Here is a 22,750-nt window from a genome sequence, read left to right as displayed (position 1 = left end):
TCGGCCCTCTACTTCTTGGGTGCCCCCCCGCCGATGAGTTGGGTAAGCTGATCGTGCAATGGGCAGGGAAGAACCCGGACTCCGTTGAGGCCATCCCCAGAAGATCAGACAAGGTACTCTCCCCTCCACAGGATCAACCCCATTGGTCTAGAGGTTTGCCAGTGGACATTATGGTGGTGGCAGCAGCAGCCATGAAAAAGGACCTTGCTGAAGAGAGTCCTGCTGTTCACCCGCCCAACAGAGAGTCCCGGACAGTGGACAGGTTAGGGAAGCGGGTTTCTGCATCAGTGACCTTTGCAGTTACGTCTCTGTACTTTTTGGCACATTTTACAAGGGTCCAGAAAGATCTTATCTCTGAACTCTCTGGACCCCTCGCGATTACAGATGAAAATCTTTGGTGTCGTCCCTTCCAGTCTCCTCAGCCCATTGCCACGGTGACCACAGATGCTTCCTTGGTGGGGTGGGGGGCCACGTCCAGGGAAAGTCAGTCCAAGGCACGTGGTCCGATGTAGAGGTCAACTTGCATATCAATGTCCTGGAGTTAAGAGTGGTGCTGTTGGTGTTGCAAGCTTTTCATCCACTCCTTCCATCCAGAATGATTGCTGTCCAGTCGGACAGCATGTCCGTAGTCTGGTACATAAACAGGGAGGGATCAAATCCTACCTCCTATGTCGCAAAGCCATGAGAATCTGGCAGTGGGTGATAGCTTCCAACTGCTTTCTGATCGCGACACATATCCCGGGGAACTCCGTGATTGCGGACAGACTGAGCAGATGCATTTTCCATTCTCACCAGTGGTCTCTCAACCCAAGTGTGGCGGCAGAAAGTTTTAGCCATTGGGGCCAGCCATGCTGCAACCTTTTTGTCTCCCCCCTCAAACACAAAATGCAGCAGCTACTTTGTCCTCTTTCCCCCTCTCAGGGAGTCATCGAGAGACACTTTGATCCATGATTGGCCCACGGGTCTCCTTTATGCTTAGCCTCCGATTCCTCTGATTCCCTTTGTTCTAAGGAAAGCTATTTGGTTGAGAAGCAAAGTGATCCTCATTGCCCCGTTCTGGCCTTGTCAGGTGTGGTTTCCCTGCCTTCCACCTCATCTATTACAACCTCCTTAGATCATAGACACTCGTCAGGACCTCATATCTCACCCACAAGGGCTGACTCCCCCGAATCTGTCCACTCTCAAGCTGACAGCTTGGTTTCTCCACTTCCGTTAGTTGCCAGGCAGGAAACCCTCTCTTCACCCATATGTGATATTATCTTGGCCTCTCATAAACCATCCACCAGGAAACTTTACAGGGACAAATGGAAAAGATTCTCTATTTGGTCACGTAATCAGAAGCTAGACCCGTTCTCAGCCCCCGTAGCCACTATTCTTCATTATCTGGCTGAACTGTTTGACAATGGGGCCTCAGCTTCCACCATTCGAGTCCATCTTGCAGCCATTTCCAACTTCCATAACGGGTCAGATGAAGTCCCGCTTATTTCCTCTCACCTTTGCAAGACCCTCCTCAAGGGTATTTTCCACAGCAGGTATCCTATCAGACAGCTGGTGGAGCCATGAAATCTGTCCTGGGTTCTGCAGTCTCTTTCTCTGCCCCCTTTTGAGCCAGCTGCGACATGTGATCTAAAATTCCTGTCATGGAAATCCTTATTTCTAGTGGCTATAACTTCAGGCAGAAGAATTTCTGAATTACAAGCATTATGTTTCAAGAGCCCTTATCTAATCTTTCATAAGGGCAGAGTATCACTTCGTACTAACCCATCCTTTCTCCCTAAAGTGGTTTCTGACTTTTCGATTAACCAGTCCATTGAGCTCCCTGTGTTCTTCCCAAATTACTCTAACAAGGGAGAATACTGCTTACATTCCTTGGATGTTCATAGACAATTACATTTCTATCTGGACAGAACTAAATCCTTTTGCAAGTCGGACCAGCTTTTCATGTCTTTTGTGGGTCCTAGAATTGGAGGCGTAGTATCGAAAGTTACTTTGTCTAAATGGCTCAGGGATTGCATTGCTTTCACATATTCACTTACGGAGGGATCTAAGCCTGGCCAAATCATAGCTCACTCAACTAAGGCTATTGCAGCATCTGTTGCCTTCCACTCTAGAGCCTCCATGGATGACATTTGTGCAGCTGACATTTGGGCTAAGCCACACACCTTTATCAAACATTGCAAATTGGATCTGATCTCCAGGGGAAGAGCGACCTTTGGTTCAATGGTTCTCAGGAATGTTCTTCCATAAGGGCCACCCATGTTCTCCAAGTAGCTGGGGACTCTGTCCCATCAGTGATGAATAGGAAGAAGATTAACAACGTCAGATCATGAAGTTATGCCTTACCATAACCTTCCATCTGAGTTGTTGATCTTCTTCCAGTCATCACACCCTCCCACTGACCCCCTCCAAAGGTTCCTGGCGGATCTTCTGGGTCTTTGTGGTGTAGATGGCCTCTGAATGACTTATTTCTTCTTCTATATGTTGCATGCAAACTCGATCTGAGGTAACTGAGTAAAGGGCATTGTGGGTAACAGCTTAGCTCGAGAGTTTTTGGTGCACTCAAGCTTGGTATAAGACCGACTCGGTTCCGTGGGCTCGGAACCTAACCCATCACTGATGACTGGAAGATCATCAACAATTCAGATGGAACGTTATGGTAAGACATAACTTCTTTTTTTAAATAACTTTGTGAACCCCCAGCAGTGTTAATACCACTGAGGATAAATCTATGAAAGGCCGAGTTAAAATCTTCGTTGTTGAAAGACAAAGGAACATCAGCAGATAATATGCAGAAAAAAATCAATTCCTGGGACCTTTCTCTCCTATGTGCTAGTCCCTGATTCTCTTTTGAATGTTGCTATTTCAGTGGGCCATACAGCCCCTTCCTGTTGACAAGTCTCTCTGAACTCCTCAGAGATGGCTTCTCTTAAAAACGTAGAGGCCACAAGAGACTTGATACCACCAGTTTTATGTGGATCTTGCTGTGAAGCAGCAGGTGTGGTATCGGAGTGACTAACCACAGAGGTCTTAATGTTTATATCAACAGAAAACACAATCCCTGCTACATACTCATTTTTGCCCCATTTATGTTTTTTTAATTTTCTGGAAATGTACATTTGCAACTTAAAAATACCTCATATTCATCTTGCTGTGTTGCAAATAAGATGTCAGACTTAATGTGGTTATCCATTTCCATAATTTATGTAGAAAGTTCATCTATCTAAATTGTTGTTTTAGTATACTTAATTAAAATACTAAAATATTTCATGTAAATCCTTGGGAAAATGTACACAGTTCCCTGTGTAATGGTGAATTCTGCCCACTAAGAAATTTGTGGTACCGTAACTCTAGGTGTAGTATCCTGTTTAATACACGCCATAAAAAAAAAAAAAAAAAAGTCTAACATGTCTGCTTTTAAATTCAGTAAATCATTTACTAAGAGCCTCAGTCTGTTGCTGTGACGTTCCTCATTCTGTTTCCACTTCTTTGTCGGCCTGTGGATGATCAGTCTTACTGTTGAAGTATGAGCGCGTAACCAGTAATCCAGATCTTGTTTTGATGGAAGTGAGTCAGATTTTGGAGCCAAAAAGCTGTCCCGGTGGTAAGTGAGAATTGTAGGCTTCCTACACTATGCCACAACTTTCCACCAATGAAGGAGTCTCGCCAGAGTCAGTATTTTGTGCCACAGTATTATTAATCCATGCACTCAAGCTGCCAGTGAGAGAAAGAAAAGTTCCTGCATTCAAAAAGGCCAACATCTGGGTGAAAAATAAAAGGACTGTAAGAATACGAGATGTGACTTTGGATACAGTAACTAGTAAATACAGGGCATACATCTGAGTGACGCCTCCAGGTGCATCTGCAGTTAAGTCCTATTGACACCTCTGGGCGTCAAAGATTGCTTGTTCATATTTGTATCAAGAATTCCAAAACCATGCTATGTACAAAGTTTTAAAAGATTTCATCTTAAAGCTTACACAATGGCAAACTCAACTACATTAATATTTGACCTCTGTCTAGTGCAGGTAAATAGATATTAATTTATACGGATATAATTTTCACATTTTTCTAAATATCTTAATAACCAAGTAACACAAACAGAACTTCTTAGCTAGAGGAATGAAATTATGCTGATGGCATGTGTGTAACTTGAGTGGTTGCTGAGATGTTGTAAGTTGTTTACAAAATATTACAAATGTAATAGTTCCTGTGTTTACTGTCACTTACAAAATTCGGTTTAAGACCTAAATCCTAAAGAAAACTACCACTAAAAATATTTTGTGCTGAAGAGTTTGCCATTTACACTTTGTTCATAACCCCTGTGGTTCCAGAGATATGAACATTTGTTTTAAATGTGAGGACATAATTTGATTCTGTCAAAAGGCTTAATTGGAAGTTACAGACCAAACTTCCTGAACTCGTTTGGAGTGAATGAGTAATAGTGGTATTTGCAAGTGTGTAAAATACAAAGTAGCAGAAGTGTGTAGCAGTAGTAGAGCAATCAGGAACAGGTGTCAAATTTAAAGCAGTATAACACTGCAGTACCAAGTGCAGTAACTGAGAGAATTTGTTTGTTTCTCTAGTAATGGAACAATCAGTACAAGTAACAGTGCAGTAACAGCAATTATCAGATGTGTGATCCGGATCAATAAGTAGCTGAGGTAATAGCCTAATATGATTTCTACCTAACTTGTAACATTTAAAGTTAGCTGGCTTCCCTGCTTCTTGATTTTTGTTGTGATTTATTTTTAAATTTTACATTTTTATTTTATCCTTTTGAGTTTTAAACATCATGTTTAAAGGGCCAAAATGACCTTTGGCTTTTGCATGAAAAATGTACTCGCGTGCAGCTTTATTTATGCAAACGCAAAACGTAATTTCACACAAGTTTATAAATAAAATGATTTTAAAAATTGTTTCCAAACACGGAAGACTAAATTTGCATAGCCATATTTATGGCATTAATATTGATACGTGGGCAGGAGGCACTTACATCCCTTTAGGTTCCAGCTCTAATTCTGCTGGATTATAGTGGGTAAGTAATTGTGAATTGGTTAAGTAATTGCCAAACTTCACACCACTACATCAATCAAAACACACTGCTAGGTCCACAACGTATACTGAGGTTGTACAGAAAAATTTTCCAACGCCTCATGGAGTACACTGTTAAAGATACCAGCCCCCAGCATACAATGCAATACTTAACTTGTGCTGTACATATACATATTGCAAATCTACACAGCTCACCTAAGAGTTGCCAGGAAAGCATACCTTAGCACATGAGGCGTACTAAGTGTACGTGCAGGGATGTCTGTAGTTATGTATACAGACGTCTGTATGTGCTGTTTGTACAGTGCCAGGACCTGTGTTGCCACAAGGGTAAGGGCCCTTAAATCCGGCAAATATGACTATAAGCTTGTGGAGATGAATGACTTGAGATGATACACCGAGTGGGACATACAGAGTGACATGATGGAACTTACTGTGCATATGGTAGAGACAGGAAGGGCACTAGTCTTCAGTAATATCTTGCCTTCACCACAAATGATGCCTGTATACCAAGACAAGATAATTGGCTAAGTAGTCAGTGCCGTTCTAAGAGGAATCCAGTGTGTGTCATCCTGGGATGAGATAGTAGGAAAGGCTTTTTGTTTGCCAGGGATGGCTTACACCTCTTATACCATGGTTTTGCATACTGGCTAAAGTTTGTTGCTTGTAGAAGACCTTAGCAGAATTTTTAATAGTCCCTTACAAATGGACCCAATTAAGAGGGCTGCTGCATTCACTTCTAACTTTTACTAGCACCCTAAACAGCTGCATAGAAAAGTCCACCCTGAGTGTAATGGTAAATTCAGGAATAAACTTCTCCTTGTATTAATAAACTATATAACCAAAGATGGAAAATTATAGAACGTTGTGAAGTCTTTATTTATTTATGTCAGAACCACACTGAAACATGCAAGCAAGAAACTTATTAAATTTTTTTTAAAGTAGAGCATAATCTTAAACCAAAGGATACTACCAGCATTTCTTAATGTGCATCAGGAATATGCAGTAAGCTCACCTAAAATGGTATTGCATATTCCAGTCCAAAAAGTATTACCAGTATATTAGTAGACAAATTTGTTGATAATTTTTACCCCACCTACCCTTATTGTTGTCCCAGTATCCCTAACAATTTTGTTTCACCTAAATCACATTGAAAGAAGTCTTGAAGATCCAGGTCAGACTAAAAATACTTTTGAGGGACAAGACCATGTATTTGTCTGCATTCTCATCCATGCCAAGTATGTACAATCTGCGTCAGTTCTGTAATTGTTCAACCTCAGCCTGTCCACAGGGTTTGTGCCTGATGTCTGGAGAACAGCCACTGTGACCCTACTAAGCAAGGGTGGCTCCTTAACAGATCAAGTCATTTATAGGAATGTCAGCCTCACTGGCCTTGTATGCAAGGCTGTGGAACGTATCATAGCAGAACTTTTTTATGCAGACATGGGCAACTTGACTCATCTTGACCCCAATCAGTTTGGTTTTGTGATGGGCAGGTCATGTCGCCTGAACCTATTTAGCTTCTTTGAAAAGGTTCCAGAGGCTGTGGACAGTGGTCATTCAATGTATGTCCGTATCTTGATCTAGCCAAGGATTTTGACATTATCTCTTTGCTGATATTGCTAATAAAATTAGACAGTGAATGTAAACCCCTGTGTTATCTACTGGATTACAAATTGGCTAAATGACAGATCCTAGGTTGTGAGAGTTGCTAGTACCTTCACTGAATGTAAACTTGTGTAACTAGTGGTGGTCCACAGGGGTTAATACTTTGCTCTCTCCTGTTTGACATCTAATTTGCATACATTCAATCCAGTGTCCCAGAAGTGTGTGCTGAACAAATTTGCTGATGACTTTAAACTGGACACTGTTATATAGTCATCTGCTAATGATAAACAACACCAACAAGAGTTGGAATATGCGCATACCTGGTGTAGTGAAATTGTCTCAAGCTAAATGCAAAAAAATCAATGTGGTAGTAGTCTGCAAAAAATCTATTGCCACCTCATGTTTTAAATAGTACTCCACTTTAGACACACATGGTCATAACAGACTTGAGTAGTTATGTAGACAATTCTGTCTCATTTGGTCATCACGTTTCCATCATAGACAGGAAATCCTTCTAGCTGGTCCACTTATTTTCCAAAGGAATATCGTCAAGAAAAGACCAACATTCAAGAAGAGTGAATATTGCCCAATATTCTTCTCCTTTAGCTTTGTGATTTATAAGTCCTTTAAGTTTGTGATTTATAGGGGGGTGGTAGAGCAAGCCACCTGTCTCCACATCCTTGAATTTGTGTACACCAACTCCAACATTCCCATACCTTAGGGAAAATGGAGTATTCCAAAAAATGTAAACTCTGGCTTAGTATATGTAAGACTATATTTTTGGACATTGTGTCCACATTTCAGACTTGGCAGTGCAAGCCTTTAGATTTCAAGTGGTTACTTGTCCTGCCACTACACTCTTTCCTTTATGAGATCCATCACTGAGTGCAGTGGTCCCTTTAGTATGTATAAATAAAAGCATATTACTCAGCTAGAAAGGGCCTAAAGGTACTTTACTAAGAAAAGTTAAGGCCTTAAATCCTTCAGCTATCCCAGCAGAATAACACATAGGCAGTCGCCTTCAAGCTGCTGCTCCTTCTTTGGAACAGGCTTCCGATTCAGGTTAAGCAGAGCCCTTCCCTGGCCCTGTTCAAATGCAGATTGGATTAATGGATGAGGAATCACAAATTCACACCTGGAATAGTGCCTATATCCCTTATGGACAAAGGCAATCTGTAAGATACTCGAGGCATAGGCACAAAACTATGCCATCCTGTTGACCCTTGGGGCCATTTATTGGGTAAAATCAGGATGTTCATCGTGTTTCACTGTTGCAGTCATTACACTTGGGTTATCCCGCTGGCAGGCGACCCGTAGTCGGCCCGAGTTCCAAAGTCTTGGTCCGGCGTCGGTTGCTGTCCCCTCTTCCCTGACGTCAGTGTGCCAGGGGTATAAAAGTTGCAACTGACACCATTTTTTTCAGTCTTTCTTGGCGTGCGGTGCCCGAAGCATAAGCAGTTCGCAAGTGACGGTCGGCCGACTCCTGAGATTTTCAAAATTGAATTTCAGAACCGAAGTCTTCAATAAAGCTAAGTACCCCGTTGGGGAAGCTTTTTCTTGCTCTAGACCAATGTCAGTAAAAGTTAATAATTGTATTTCTTGTAGGAAGCAAATACCTCATAAGGACTTCCACTCTTATTGCATTCCTTGCCTAGGCCCTGACCACAACGTCACTAGTTGTCGGTTTTGTGCTAGATTTAATAAACGCACTATTAAACGTTGGTTTGATTTTGCTTTACATTATTTTGGACGAAGATTTAATTACATAATGCCGTCAGAACAGCCGACGATCGGAATGTATAAAAAACGCAAAGACAAAGAAAAAGACAGGCATCCAAGGTCCAAAACCGACGACGAAGCCTCTTCTAGGCCAGTCGCCAGTTCTCAGTGAGGCGCTTTCACAGCCCCTGACACCCGCTACCTCAGAGCCACAGGCTACAACCGGCAGCCACGTGGAGACACTGAGGCCTGTGGAATCTCAAGGTATTGGGCCTACGGAAATTATACCCTCAGATGGGTCCGGAGCCGCTGAGCAGGCACCGGCTTCTGAGGGTGTTTTCAGACCTTCACAGCTTACAATTAAAGCTACTACAGCAGCAAAGGCAAAGTCAAAAACACCATTAAAGACAAGGAAACAAGTGCAGCATTCTCCAGAACAGTCATCCATGCCTAAGAAACAGATGCTTAAAATGGCCGAAGACCTTATTACTTTAATCAGGGGCTCCCATCCCCCTCCTGACAAAAGGCCTAGGCAAGACACTGATTATGATTCCTCTGATCAGGTTTCCATTTCTTCTGATTCTTCCTCTGACCAGGGCTATTCTCTCCCTCCCTATGAGGACTCTGATGCTGAAGAGTCCATTCCTTCAGCCTCACCGCCTGAGGACTACTCTTTTGGGGAAACCCTGCACACCATGAGGGAACATTTCCATTGTGAGAGCCAGGATTACTCGGAATCCAAGAAAAGGCTCAGATACTTCCTTTTATTGCTTCAGCACAGGCCCCTGGCTAATCCCCCCTGTGCTTGATATTGTTGATGATTTTTTCTCTGAATCCAGCCTGTCTCCAGATTCTTTACCCCCTGCACCAGTCAAGCCAGACAGGTACTACAGGGTCCCCTGACTCTCATAAATTTCTTTACAAAAACCCCGCTGCGGACCCAGAAACTATTTCTCAGGGTCCAAAAGGGGTTAAAGCTTCCACTGCCAAAAATCCTGCCCCTCAGATAGGGATTCCAGAGCTCTGGACAGATGGGGAAAAAAGTTTACACTTCTGCTACTTTAGCTGTAAGGGCATTAAACTGCCAGTTTCACATGCTTAAATATCAGCAGTATCTCATGTCATTGTTAAAACAGAAAATGGTTACAAATACAGAAGGTCCTGACCGTAAAGAAATGCAGGATTTATTGCATGCAGTTGAACAAGTGGGAAATCATACTCTGCAATGTGGTTTTGATTCATTAGAGGCTTCTTGTAGAGCCGCAGTTACAGGCTCAGTTATTTGAAGACCTGCTTGGTTGAAAAAACAAAGTTTACCTGACCATGTTAAAATGAAATTATTGGATGCCCCACTACAGCATGATACTTTGTTTGGTTTTAAGGCAAAAGAGGTTTTAAAGAAAATGGAGGATAAAGCAAAGTCAATGCAAACTGTGAAAAATTTCTTACAGGTTCAGCCACCTAGATTTAGCAGGAACTGGCCTTCAAAAAATTGGTCCTTTCCAGTGTCAGACAGGCCACAAAGAGGCAGATACAGACACCCAAGAGGCAGATCTCAGCCCCAAGGCCCCTACAGACCTAAACAATGGGGTTCTTCAGCCCCCAAAGGAGGAGAAGACAAATCACAACCTTATAGAAAACAGTCACAATGACTTCCCTCTGCAAATGCCAAGCACTTACCAGTTGACAGCACCCCTAGAGGGAAAGCTAGCACTTTTCTCAAAAAATTGGCACATGATCACCCAAGACCAATGGGTGTTGAATATAGTTTCTCAAGGGTACAGGTTCCACACGCTTCCAAAGCCAAAAGGTATGCCAAACCTGCCTCAAAACCAATGGGCAGAGGCACAAAAACAGATTGCAGCTCTTATGGATATGGGAGCTATTCAAAATGTTCCACAAGAAGAACAGGGCCAAGGATTTTACTCTCAACTTTTCCTAGTACCCAGAAAGGACAAAGCATGGAGACCAGTACTGGACCTGTCAATCCCAAATACTTTCCTGGATGTTCCAAAATTCAAATTGTTAACACTACAACAACTCTTGCCCATGCTGGGCAAAGAGGCTTGGCTAGTTACTTTGGATCTCAAGGAGGCATACCTGCACATCCCAATCAGACAATCGTGCAGAAGATACCTCAGATTTATAGCAGGCTCAATGCATTATCAATTCTTTGCACTGCCCTTTGGCTTATCTACTGCGCCCAGGGTCTTCACAAAATGCCTGGCACCAGTAATTGCATTTTGCAGGCAAAAAGGAATTCAAATATATCCCTACTTGGACGACTGCCTTATTTAAGCAGAGAGCAAGGACATTCTTCTAAAGCACCTGGAGTTTGTAAAAAGATTACTAATTTGCCTAGGGTACACAGTAAATGAAAAGAAATCAAAACTAGTGCCCTCTCAAGAGATATTCCTGGTTGCAAGCTTGAATGCAACTACCCAGATGGCTTATCTCACACCAGACAAAGGAAACTGACTCATTACTTTCAAATGATGGCAACAAAGACCCAGCTCCCTGCAAGAAAAATTCTGCAGGCCCTGGGTTTCATGGCATCTTGCATTCTAATAATTCCATATGCCAAACTGCATATGAGGAAACTACAGTGGTATCTAAAAAGTGTTTGGACTCAGCATTGTCACAGCCTAGAGACAATCATAACCTTGATTCCCTGCCTACGACAGGAGTTTTGATGGTGGTCACAGGCCTGTCACCACAGCAAGGGACAGCCTTTCACCTTACCTACAGCCAGGCAGACAATAACAACAGATGCATCGGATTATGCCTGGGGAGCACATATGGCAGGAAAATGTATTCAGGGCACGTGGCTCAAGGAACAACTGCATCTTCACATCAATCAAAAAGAGATGCTAGCTGTACAGAATGCCCTGACAGCCTTCAAGGGCCTAATACATCCAGGACAATTATTAATAAAGATGGACAATACCACAGTTATGTGGTACATAAACAAGCAAGGGGGCACACATTCCTACCCCCTATGCAGACAAGCTATGACTTTGTGGAACACAGCATTGACTTACCAGGTATATCTGCAAGCACAATTCCTGACAGGAACAAAAAATACACTGGCAGACGAACTAAGCAGAAATCTCATGGATCCTCACGAATGTAAGCTGAATCCACAAGTGTTCAACATGATAACAAGGGAATGGGGACGCCCAGACATAGATCTAGTTGCCTCCCCTCACAATTACCAATTACAGAAATTTTGCACAAGGACTTATCACTCTCAAGCATGGAAAGTGGATGCTCTGTCTTTCAACTGGAAAAATCTGACAGTCTATGCCTTCCCTCCGATGCCTCTTCTCACCAAGGTGCTTCTAAAAGTCAGACAAAAGGGGCCAAAAATGATCCTGATTTGCACCAGACTGGCCACGCCAGCACTGGTAACCAATCCTAAAGATTTTGTCCCAAGGCCCACCTTGGCCTCTACCTCAAATCCCTCATCTTCTGACACCGCAAAACAATCAGATTCTGCACAGTCAACTCAGAACCTTAAACCTGGCAGCATGGCAGATAATGTAGCCACTCAGACTGCACCTCTCTTTAAAGCTGTTATGGATGTAATTTTGGAAGCCAGGAGACCCAGCACTAGGAAATCTTATGCGGAAAAATGGAAGAGAGTCTGTGCTTGGAACAAGGCACAAGGGCTCGACCCACTGGTCCCTAATATGCCTCAGATTTTACAATACCTGACTGAGATGTTGGACAAAGGCCTATCTTTTTCTTCTATTAAAATCCATGCCTCTGCCATTTCAACTCATTATAATACGGATCCTCCTATTTTTTCACATCCTCCACTACAACAGTACCTCAGAGGGGCAAAGAATATAAGACCCCGTAGGAGAGCACCAGTGCCTACTTGGGACCTCAATTTTGTTTTAGAAAAACTAACACTACCTCCTTTTGAACCAGCCAGCATAGTTGATCTAAAATTCTTGTCATGGAAAACTGCTCTGCTCCTAGCAATAACTTCAGCAAGAAGAGTTTCAGAGTTACAGGCATTGATGGCTGTGGAACCTTTCCTCATTTTTCACCAGGACAGGTTTTCTCTAAGGACGAACCCAACATTCATGCCAAAAGTGGTCTCCAGTGTGGCCTTAAACTAAACTATTCATTTACTTACTTTCTACCCAAATCCCCAGAATAAAGGGGAAAGACTTCTGCACTCATTTGGATATTCACAGGCAGCTACGAATTTACTTGGACAAAACAAAAGCTTTCAGAAAAACTGAGCAACTGTTTGTAGCATATGCTGCAGGATCACAAGGAAAACCTATTACAAAGCAGACAATCTCCAAGTGGCTAGGACACTGCATCCGCTTCTGTTATGCACAACATGGCAAATCTGTGCCTAAGGGCATTAGGCCTCATTCTACCAGAGCAGCAGCCACTTCAGCAGCTTTCCTCAGAGGGGTACCAACCAAAGACATATTAGAAGCTGCAACCTGGAGCTCCGTGCACACTTTCACCAAGCACTACCACTTACCTCTCTACTCTAAATCCAGAGCAGGCTTTGCCACTGCAGTTCTGCAGGGCTTGTTAGCCTCGCCAAACCCAATCTAGACCCAGCCACCCAACCTCAGCTTTGGGATTCTACCCAAGTGTAATGACTGCAACAGTGAAACACGATGAACATAGTACAGTTGTGTACCTACCATAAATGTAGATGTTCGAGTGTATTCACTGTTGCAGTCCTGGTTAACCCGCCCACCATCCCCCTCTTTGCTGGGACTATTCTGTACTTCTCAACTCTATACAACCTATGTGGTGTATTTGCTTTTAGAAGAAGAAAATGTTTTTAGGCATGGTTGTTTGGCATATTTCTATCTTTACAGCCTTCATATCTGGGGGCACCTGACATCTGGGGCAAGAAAATCTGAAGAAAATGGTGTCTGTTGCAACTTTTATACCCCTGGCGCACTGACGTCAGGGAAGAGGCGACAGCAACTGACGCCGGACCACGACTTTGGAACTCGGGACGACTACGGGTCGCCTGCCAGCAGGATAACCCAATTGTAATGACTGCAACAGTGAATACACTCGAACATCTACATTTATGGTAGGTACACAACTGTACTTTATGTTGGCTAGGCTTGTAAGAACTCTTAAGCCATTAGCAGTAATCTTCTATAAACCTATGAACAATATGGAAATGCGTGGGACAGTCCTAACAAATGATGACATCAAGTTTAGCCTCCCCAAAGAATGCTTATGAAGACGTAGTTGAGCTAGTGGCAGATGTAGTTTCAGCAAAGATCACACCAGTCTTGTCAGTAGAGAGAACAGCAAGTGGCCAAAGGCCAGATCCCATCAACAGCAGTACTCACAAGGATAAGGGGAAAAAGCTGCCAGCCTGATGGCGTCTTACAGTTTACAAACTGCAGCAAACTTTGAAGCCTTTCCTGACTGCTGTTGTCTGGATGCCATCAGGGGAAAGTTGTACTTTATTTAAAAGAGAGGATGAAGTTCACTTATGGAGAAGTTGGTCAAGGAGATGATATCCGGAGGTTACAGAATTCCCTTCATTGCACACAGTCAGTACCCAGTGTCCCATCTCATCAAAATTTATAGGTACGAAATGCAGTAGTTAACATCAAAGCAAAAGAGTCAACTAAAAGGTCTCACCAGAAAGCCAAGGTTACCACTCCAGATTTTGTTTGTGCCACAGGTGCCACAGGATTTCAAACCAGTCCTAGATTTCAGTGGCAATTAGTATGTAGTAAAGCCTAACTTTCTGTAGTGTTTTTGTTTTCATTTGTTAACCAGGATAGAGCACTGATCCTAGTAGACCATTTCAGGTGCATTCTGGGAGAATGCATTCGACAGAAGACAAGAAAGCTGACATTTCTAAATGGATGCATGCGTAGTGCTGAGTAGTTAATGGTTTATAAGCAAGCTATCAGCACTACAACTAAGCAAACAATTTAACAGTTAAAAAGGTCAACATTTAAACTGTACAAGTTACATAACTGTCTCAAAATATGAAGTAAATATTCACTGTGTACAGTATATACACTTGTCCATGACACAGAGGGATAGAGGCTTGATGGTAATCAGGGTTCAGTTAAAGAACATGACACTGGAGGAACCAGGTAGGAAAGGAAAGGAATGTAGGAACGTTATCTGTTCACTTTCCTGTGGGAGTAATATGTTGTGGGTACTCGGTGAGCACATGAGGAAATGTGATTTCTCTGTTGGAGATGGGGAAACCACCACTTGTTCTTGAAGACAGGAGGGCAGTGTTGATTGCTGGCATGACCCCTTGTGAAAATGAGGGATAAGTGGTGTGGCTATCCCATTGCACACTTGTTTCCCCATGAAACTGAGCTTGCTAATACACGTACACATACGTATAGGTATATATAGATATGTCTTTATCTGTGTATGTGTAAACACACACGTGTGTTCATACAAAACCACACAATGTGTAGTTAGGTGTACGGGAAGTAGAAGGGAGGAAAAGTTAAGGTTGAGTGAAAGGAATGTCAAAATGTTTGAAAACAGAAAAGGAGGAAGACAAGTCTAGAGAGAGGTAAAATAACTGGTTCAAGCCAGTTATTTTACATTAAGAGGGTTCGTGGTCTGCACTCTTGTGGGAGGAGAGGCTGGACTCTGCCCTTCTGAGCTGGGAATTTCTGGTTAAAGGCTTATAGTGCATGCATATCTGAACTGTTTCTTACTGAAGTTGGTGCGCCTTGTTTGCTGTGGCATAGACTGGATTGGGGCGTGCTGGATCTAGCTTTGTTTGTGTAACTTGAGCACTAATACAGACATTCTCTAAAGTATTCAATGGTATTTATTACTGCTTGGTTGTAACTTGATTAAAGTGTAGCTATCATTCAAGTCTTTTGGATTAAGCACTTGGGCTTCAGACCAGTTGTTTTACATTAGGAAGGTTTGTGGCAAGCACTGTGGTGGCAGGACAGGTAGCTTTCATCCTTCTAAGTTGGGAACTGCTGATTGAGAGCCCAGTGTCCAAGTGTATTAGTTCTGGTTTAGGCACTTGGGCTTCAGGCCAGTTATTTTACATTAAGAAGGTTCGTGGTCTGCACTCTTGTGGGAGAAGAGGCTGGACTCTGCCCTTCTGAGCTGGGAATTTCTGGTTAAAGGTTTATAGTGCCTGAATATTTGAACTGTATCTTACTGAAATTGGTTCACCTTGTTTGCTCTAGCATAGACTAGATCCAGGCCTGCTGAATCTAGCTTTGTTTATATGCTTGTTGTTTGTTTGCTTGTTATTTCCTGGAAGCTAATTCCACCTAATACGCAACTTCTCAGCTTCTGTGGATCACTAGTGATATCTGCATTGCTTACTGTACTTATTTCCTTGTTTCACTTGAAAGAAAGTTACTGTTTGTCGTTTTGCATTTAGTTACTTGTAACACATTGCACTCAAGTTACCTGACACTTGCTCACTAAAGCAATTATATAAGTCAGCACTAAAAATTAAAAGCACTACACCCTCACTCCCCACTGGCCCTTGTTTTCAATTAAGGATTTCCCAATATTATTCTAGCATGTCCAAAGGTCAGTTGTCAATCTCCTCTCCGGTCCAGCTGGTGAATCTGGGAATCTTGAGGCAATGTTATAACTGCCTCATGTACACAGACAACCCTCTCCTCCTCCCACATAACACAAATACTTGCGAGAGATGCAGCTATTTAGCCAAACTGGAGGCTGAGCTCTCTCAACTCAGGACTGGCAAGACCAGACAGGAGGAGAAGGCAACTACACACACCACAAAACCAGCCTCACATAATGCTACCACTCCACTGAATCAAACACATAAACACACAAAGACATACTCGGAGGCTCTGAGTAAAAATTTACCTAAACAGCAGAGGCCTCCAAAGCAGACACCCAAACAACTGCTACCTCAAGACACCCCACAAGCAACACATAAACCACAAAAGCAGTATGCAAAGCAGTCACAGCCCTTAAGGCCAAATACAACACCAAACATACTTGTCATAGGTGACTCCATAGTCAGACACACTGGCGTCCCACTCACCAGGCTGAACAAGGAGAGGGTCACAGTAAGCTGCCTATCGGGCGCTAGAATCCGCCACATAACACAAGCACTCGGGTCACTCCACGGCAAGTACAAATATGACACAGTCATTGTCCGTGCTGGTGTGAACGACCTGAGATGTACCTCCCTGGACTACATGAAAAGAGACATAGAGGAGCTCTCTGATTATGTAGCCCAGGCAGGTATGACCCTAACCCTGAGCAGTATCCTTCCTTCACCAAGAATGATGCCACAATATAGAGACAAGATGATCAGCTTTAACAATTGGCTTAATGTCTGGTGTCATTCAAAGGGGATCCAGTGTCTGTCTGCCTGGGATGACATGCTTGACAAGCCACGCTGCTTCGCAAGTACGGCTTGCACCTGTCACCCTGGGATTCGGATATTGGCTAAGGCTCTTGCCACCCCATAGTGCCTTTTTAGGCAAGGCTCAAATTCTAAACCTACCACCCTAGAAAACAAAATGGGAAGAAACTGAGGGTAATGCTGCTCAATGCCAGAAGTCTAAATCTCAAAATGCATGCACTCGAGGCCCTTCTCAGTATGGAGAACATCGATGTCTGTGCTGTAACTGAAACCTGGTTCAAGGCTCCTGAGAGCACCCGGCACTATTAGGTTTTACCTCATATCATGCGTTCTGGCCCCAAAACCCGGACCACACCACAAAAGGAGGGTGTATCCATATTCATAAAGGATACCCACACCTCCAGGTTGGTGGCAATGCAAGCCGGAAACCATCCAGGTGCAACTAACCATAGGCAAAACTGCTCTACAAATTGTAGCATGCTACAGGCCACCCTCTCAAACTCAGGAACCCCACACAGCCTTCCTGAAGACACTGGGGGGTATAAATGTATCTCCAAACACCATCATATTGGGTGACTTCAACTAACCGAATATAGACTGGGAACATTACTCAAGCCCTAACTTTCTAGCCCAACGGTTTCTGGAGTTCATAAATTCAAATGCCATGGAACAGCTAGTCACTGTTCCCACGAGAGGAGAAAATATACTAGATCTCATTGTCACAAACATGGGGACAAAATGCTCCACACCGGAAGTATATCCCTCATTGGTGAGATCTGATCATAAACTAATCTCACTGGAAATCCACATCCGCCCCACCCCAAACAAAAGACCATAGTGAAGAACTTCTCTAAAGCAAACTTCACACTACTCAAGACTGGTGTAGTATCCTTCAAGGCCCCTGAGCCAGAGGAAACCACAACCCAAGCTGCGGAAGCCCTTACAAATGCCTTCTATGAACACCTCCAGGACTGCATGGATCAGGCAATCCCAAATAAAACCAAGACTCTTTCCACAAAGGGCAAGCGTCCAGTCTGGTGGACCCCAGCCATTAACAAACTTTACAATAAGAGGAGAAAGCTATTACATGATAGAAGAAAATCCATAAAAGGGAAGTCACCCTGATCATTATTAGTAAAAAAATACGAGCACTCATAAAATCAACTAAGGCCAATTTTGAGAGAAAAATTGCCATGGATTCAAGGACAATCATGAGGCATTTTTCAGCTATGTTAGGAACCTGGGTGGAAACTCCCAGATATGCTCAGAATTAGTCCAAAATGATACAAAAATCACTGAACCCACAGACATTGCCAACATACTGGCAGACAGGTTCAGTGCAAACTTTACCCCTCTCCCCTAAAGGAGAGATAACTATCCCAGCCGAGTGTAGCCTCCCGGACATCTCAAATGCGCAGGTGAAAGCTGCTCTCTCTAAAGCTAAAAACACAGCATCAATGGGACCGGATGGTGTCCCCGGCTGTGTGCTACACGAGCTAAATGAGGAATTATCCCCGCACATAAGGCAGCTGTTTAATCTCAGCCTTACCACAGGATACGTGCCCAAGGAGTGGCGTACGGCAACTGTGGTCCCACTCCACAAAGGCGGCGCCTCACGGACCCTGGTAATTACTGCCCCATAAGCTTAACAAGTCTAGTCTGCAAAGCTATGGAGAGGATCATAATGGAGCTCATAAACAAAGATATAGGGGACTTGCAGACATTGGACCCGACCCAGTTTGGCTTTGTCAAGGGAAGATCATGCCTTTTGAACTTGGTCGACTTCTTGAAACAGTCACCAAGGCCATTGATGAGGAAAGGCAGCCCATACAGCCTACCTTGACCTTGCAAAGGCTTTCGACACAATACCCCACTCGGGTATTGTAGAAAAACTTACCAGCTTAAATGTAAACCCATATGTCACAAGATGGGTTGCAAACTGGCTTAAGGACAGAACCCACAGGGTTAGAGTTGCTGGCGCTGTGTCAGACTCCAAGCCGGTCACAAGTGGTGTCCCACAGGGCTCGGTCCTTGGCCCCTATTGTTTGGCATCTACTTCTCAGAAGTACAGGCCAGCATGGGAGGACTTTGGCTGACAAAGTTTGCAGGCGACTGCAAACTAGGCCATAGTGGAAAGTGCATCGGACACGGATATCCTTCAGAAGGGACTCACGGAAACAGATAGCTGGTGCCAGAGCCATGGCCTGAAGTTAAACGCCAAAAATGTATAGTCATACCCTTCGGGAAAAACAAGGTAACCCCAAGCTACCATATAGGTGGCAATCCACTAAGCACAGAAGAGGTTATCAGGGACCTGGGGACCCAGGTTGACAGTGGCCTTTCTTTTGACACTCACATTGCTAAAGTGGTTAGAAAGACCTTCTACATTGCCCACCTGATCATGAAGGGATTCACATCCAGATCTAGTGAGGTCATTGTTCCCCTGTACTCTTCACTTATCAGACCAATGATCGAGTACAATGCCCCATTCGGGATGTATCTCACCAGACATCTGCAGCAATTGGAGAGACCCCAAAAGTTCCTCACCAAAAGGATAAAGGGACTCCAAAATCTGTCATATGCTGCCAGATTGAAGAAACTCCAGCTCTATTCAGTCGTATACCGTCTGCTCAGAGGTGACATGTGCCTGACATACAAGGCCATGTCCAACCCGGAATTACTGGACATGCTCCACCTCAAAAAATCCAAATCCACCAAAACCACTAGAGCAAGCAACTTAAACCTTAGCACAGATATAAATAGGACGTGCTGGAGGGATAGATTTATCACTCAGAGACTCCCTATGCTGTGGAATAAAATCCCGGTCCATGTGAGGCAGAGCACCTCGCTGACTCTGTTCAAGAGAAATCTAGACCTGTGGTTGGGAGATCGTAGGTTTACCCCGGGAATCATCTCTGTGTCACTGCTGGACAGAGGCACAACAAACTAATGGGCACAGTATTTTTTCATATAAGGGGTGGCGTAAGCCACAAAAATTTGGGCTAGGCTTATAAATGCCTTAGGGCAGATAGCCTAGTATAAACCTATGAACCTATGAATTGGTTTGAGTTATGCTAACTTTTATGTAGCACTTTTAATTTTCACAGTTTAGATGTTTTTTAAAGTTATTAACAAGAAACACAGTGGGGAACTGAAGGAAGATTATAGGCAGAGTATGAATGCAGTGGTACATTACATTGTGAAGAGATCCTCCTAACTTCAGAGATGATGGGATTTACGCTGATGGAGAGAGGATTTTACACTTGCTTAGGCTGGGGTGAGAGACTGCAGTTTGGAAAATGTGTTTTCCATGTTGGTTTTATGGTTTAGTCTAGAACTACAGCAGAGGATTCTTTCTTTTCCATAGGCAGACAAATTAATGCAGAATTGTTTACATATTGGGTCTGTGTTCAAAGTGATTCTTGCACTGGCTGGCTTGGGTACTGTACTGTATTGGGAACGGTTCAGGCCAGTGATGTTGGACATTTTACAGTGGACAAGTGATCAGATTAGGAATGTATTATGTATGGGGAGTATGCCAAACTTTTGAGGGATGTGCCTACCTGTAAACTTGAGTGGGGCACATGGTTGCACTACCATAAGTTGTTTGTACTGGTGCCATTCCTACTCAGTTGGCCATGCTGGTGTGTTGCTGCTATTAATGTTACTTTAGGGTAATTGTGCAAGTATCTTTCCAGTTTTTTTTTTTTTTTTTTTTTTTTTTTTTTTTTTGCTGCAGGTTTGTCATTTAAATAATTATGCTCCTAGGGCCGACTTTGGATAGATGTGAAGCCAGCCAAGCTTTTAATAAGTAGAAATTCCATCTGTGGAAAGTGCATTTTTATCAGCATTATCTGTGCATCATTCATATTTGCTCTTTTTCATTCTATTTAATGTATAATTTCAAAAGTACAATATCTTGCTACTGAGTCTGTTAATGTAATACTGAGTGGGGCATCATTCTAACTTGATCTGTAATGTAAACTGATACAGCATTTTAACTGTGATTGTGAGCAAATCTTCTAAAAAAAAACATTTTATCTATTGTCTGGTAAAGGGCTGTGATGTGTGGGTAACTTTGACTTAGGATACAGAAACCTAAATGTGTCATCTGGGACTGAGTCTGTTGCTAGTTCATTCCAGCTTAATTTGATTTGAGTACATTGTTAAATATGCATGTCCTGTTGTAGGTTCATGAACCACTGTGATGCAACATATTTTTTAAAGGGTAATCTGCATGTCTCCTATTATGCCTTGATTGCAAATGTGTTATACACATAGTGAGGACATAAATGCTTTTACAGTTAGTGAGAGAACCTGCAGAGGGTGCTGAAAGCAGGGAAATGTTACCATCTAGCTGAATCTTGGTTTATAAAATGGTTTTAAGAATTTTGTAATAAATCCTTATTGTACTATGAAGCTAAAACCATTTTCAGATCTTTTTAACAATTCCTTACAGGTGTTTGTAACTTAAAATTATATTAAGAATACTTGCAGAGCTTAATTTTTTATCATGTGCTCTCTTATTCCAGCTTTTTAAGGTTATCAGTGCACTTTTATTTGGGTCTGAAGCAGTCTCTTTTGTACCATTTATTACATAGTAGCATTAAATTACTTAGCAGATATCATTAAGGGTGTGTCCACATTGGGTAGCCATAACAATGTTTATATTTCACATCTTAGACTGTATTGAGTATTATGCTATTGTCTACTTCATAATAATTCAACATTAAAATGTATTTAAGTGCCAATAGACTAAGCACTGTTAAAAGGCATAAAAGAGTGAATCATATGAACTAAAGTTGCAAAAAATTAGGAGAATTAAACTTCTAACCAACCTTAGTAAGGTCACAAATGTAGGTTTTGAGTGGGTGCTTGAAACATTCAAGTGTTGTGATCTTTGTAAACCACTCTGATAGAAAATTCCAAGGACAGGGCCCTTGATGCATGAAGGAATGTTCTTCTGAAGAATCTTGCCAAGCCATTGGAATATTAGGCAGTCATAGGTTGGAAGCGCAAGTAGTGTGCAAAATATTAATGTTATCAAAGGAAGTCAAAACATTTCTGAAGCTGTGATGTCTAAATTCACTTGTCCTGAGAAAAGGAATGACTGTCATTAGGGTACAACACAATGACAGATCTTTGAGAAGTAGATTTTAGAATTGTAGGTTATTTTTATTAAATATAACCATGTATCTTGTGAGTGAAATTGCAGCTTCAGACACTTCAGTTTTTAAGTTATACTTTGTAGTTTTACTTGAATCCATAGTGGTGTTCCATGCCTTAGGATAGGTAAAATGTCAAGCCACAAAATGGTCAGATTACTTAAACAAGTATTTTAGTGTTGGGTATTTGGAATTATGTGCAGGAAGCCTGTGAAAAACCTGATTTTGCAAAGAGAGAATGCATAACCCGTAGTGCTATCTAACCAGAAAATTGAAATGTGGGTGCACTTAAACGCTTTAAACTGCCTAGTATGACATATGCTACAGACTGTACTAGATAATATTTGTTTGTATTGCTGGCAGTAGTAGGCATTTTTGGTCCTGGTCTGTTAACTTTTTAAGACTTTCTTTGAATATGTACTGCAGCTTTTCAAGTACTGCGCTTTGAGATAATGTAACACTGTAATGGTACTTTACTGCATTTTATATTCTAAAACTCAATGCTTATTGGTGTGTTCCTTCATATTATTTTCTGTGTGGCAGTTTGTTTTGGTAGATTGTACATTAAGAACATTCATGTAAACACTCTTTTGGTAGGAATGCCTCTTCATCATCGTAATCAACATTATGTAGGTGTCTTGAGTAAGGCGGAGGCAGAGTAACTTCTGTGTTGCGTTTTTCACTTGTTTTTGTAGTTGCTGAAATGACCATTTTGTACAACTGATAGAATGTATGCTCAGAAATGCCTTTTTTATTTACTGTCTCCATCACTGTTTAATTCATAACGAGTAGTCTTTCCTCTCTGTCTGACAACAGATAATGAATCAAGTCAAACACACACTGTGTG

The 22,750-nt window shown here is 42.4% G+C and overlaps 1 protein-coding gene across 1 annotated transcript in view; it reads left to right on the top strand.

Moving 5' to 3' along the window:
- Positions 1–22,750, top strand: part of AP3B1 (adaptor related protein complex 3 subunit beta 1) — a 2,578,902-nt gene that overhangs the window by 966,312 nt on the left and 1,589,840 nt on the right. The gene's annotated exons all lie outside the window — the stretch shown is intronic.

The sequence above is a fragment of the Protopterus annectens genome, chromosome 2.part2 (genome assembly GCF_019279795.1).
Source record: "Protopterus annectens isolate FY-2018-M chromosome 2.part2, PAN1.0, whole genome shotgun sequence".
NCBI classification, from domain to species: domain Eukaryota; kingdom Metazoa; phylum Chordata; order Ceratodontiformes; family Protopteridae; genus Protopterus; species Protopterus annectens.
This window is presented reverse-complemented; position numbering and strand designations above follow the sequence as displayed.